At 64.8% G+C, this 2179-nt stretch overlaps 1 pseudogene; it reads left to right on the top strand.

The window, feature by feature from the left end:
* Positions 1-651: 651 nt before the first annotated feature.
* LOC143387549 (transcription factor HES-4-like) lies at positions 652-1596 on the top strand (annotated as a pseudogene).
* Positions 1597-2179: the final 583 nt, after the last annotated feature.

Here is a 2179-nt window from a genome sequence, read left to right as displayed (position 1 = left end):
TCCTTCTACCTGGCTTGTGTCATCACCCTGTGACACTGCCAGTCTGCCCACATCAGATTGCCCTATGGTGTCACCCAATGCCACCAACTGCCTGCCGAGCTCAGCCAGTCACCTCTCTCCAGCCCAGTGACTGGCGTTGGTTCTTTCGTCCCAGCAAAGCTCGGTTCACGTCCCTAGAGGCCCAGGCCTGCACTAAATGCTGCACACGTGCAGCCTGAACAAATCTGGAGACTGAGGGGCTTGTGAAATTTCCTCTCAGACATACTGCACCGCCGCGACAGACCGCATCCCCCGTGCACTCCGGCTTCCACGCGGCGGGTAGGTGAGCCTACATCCCGAGCACCCTCCTGGCTCGCGCCGGGAACCTGCCAGAGCGGGGCGTCGCGGTCCCACTGTCCGGGCTGGCGGAGCAGACGCGGCAGCGAGTGAGTGACAGCTGGGGAGGCGGGGTCGCACGCCTGCGGAGCTGAGCTGGAGAGGCGCTTTGCCCATTGGCCAACGCTAGTGAGGGAAAGGACGCCTGGCCGGGTTCACAGGCCCCTCGGCGGTGCGGCCTTATATAGCCGGCCACTGTCCTGGTTCGCGGGCTTTTGGCCGGAACCCGCCAGAGGGCGCAAACGTTCTGCCCGGCACCAGAGCGCGGGGTGTGTGATGCCGGCTGACACCCCAGAGAAGCCGAGCGCCTCGCCGTTGGCAGGAACGCAGGCCAGCGCCAGCCCGACCCCAGATAAACCCCGCAGCGCGGCAGAGCACCGTCAGGTGGGTTCCTGCCAGCGTCGGGGGGTTCGGTGGTTGGGGGAGGGGCGGCCTAACGCGGGACTCAGCGGCTGCCCAATCCTGCAGTCCTCCAAGCCCATCATGGAGAATCGGCGCCGAGCGCGCATCAACCAGAGCCTTGCTCAGCTAAAGACCCTCATCCTGGACGTGGTCAGGAAGGATGTAAGTCGGGCGGAGAAGGGGGAATCCAAGGACTGAGGCTAGCAAAATGGGACATGGCTGAGTTACAGACCACCACCCTGTCCCTGCCCCCAGAGCTCCCGTCATTCGAAGCTGGAGAAGGCCGACATCCTGGAGATGACGGTGATACCTCTGCAAAACCTGCATCGCTTTCAGGTGACAGGTGAGGCGCGGGTGGCAGCGGCTAGAGGGGCGGGAGGCGCACAGGGCCACCGCCCTAGACACGACAGCTGGTCTCTGCTTCTCCCGCAGGCGCACTCAGCTCGGACCCCGCTGTCCTGGGCAAGTACCGCGCAGGCTTCAACGAGTGCCTGGCCGAGGTGACCCGCTTCCTGGCTGGCTGCGAGGGTGTCCCAGCCGGAAGTTCGCTCCCGCTTACTCGGCCACCTGGCAGCCTGCGGGCTCTAGCTGGGGTATTCGCGCCGCTCTGCCTCGCTGCCCGCTGCTGCAGACAAACCGGAGTCTGAGGTCTACGCTGGCCGCCAGCCGCGGCGGTCGTTCGACGGTCCCTTTCTCCTGCTGCGCCCAGGGGCCGCGTTCGCGCCGCTCCTGCCACCTAGGCTGACCCTGGCGCTTCCCGCGGCCCCCAGGATGGGGTCTCAAGGCCGGAGCGGACCCTGGAGGCCGTGGCTACAATGAACTGCAGCGGGTCCTAGGGCCGCAGCCTTGGCCAAGACTGTAGCAGAGAGTATTTATTTCCAGAGGCTTGGGGTGGTTGTGTTGTCTTTGTGAACAGCCTGGTTCAGGCCTGCAGAGCGCCCAAGTTGGTGGTCTCCTGGCGGCCCGGCAGCCGGCTCCAGGCAGACACACCGGTTGGTGCCTCTTTTCCGAGGCCCCGCCTATTCGCAGACCCAGCCCTTTTGTAGACTGGGCCCTCTTCCGGCCCGCCCCGCAGCCCGGGCCTGCTATTGGGCCGCCCCTGCCTCTGGAGCTTTGGGATTGCTTTGATCCGCGGTAGGGCGGGCGACCGGCTCGGCGACGCTGGGCTGGGAATGTGAAGCGTGCCCAGGGAGCGCAGGCAGGAAGGCTTCCCGGAATGTATCTCAGTACTGGAAGGCGGTTGCACGGCCTCACTGGGCAAGTTTTCTTTAAGGGTACTTATCCCAACTTCTCCCCGGACCCTGGGAGGTAGAGATCCGCCTTTTCATGCAATTGTTTCCCCAGGAGTTGTCCTTCGCTGGGGTGAGGACTCAAGGTTCAGCACAAAGCCGCCCGCATCCAC

The sequence above is a fragment of the Callospermophilus lateralis genome, unplaced genomic scaffold (genome assembly GCF_048772815.1).
Source record: "Callospermophilus lateralis isolate mCalLat2 unplaced genomic scaffold, mCalLat2.hap1 Scaffold_182, whole genome shotgun sequence".
NCBI lineage: Eukaryota > Metazoa > Chordata > Mammalia > Rodentia > Sciuridae > Callospermophilus > Callospermophilus lateralis.
The sequence above is the reverse complement of the archived record's forward strand: the minus strand, read 5'-3'. Positions and strand labels throughout refer to the sequence as shown.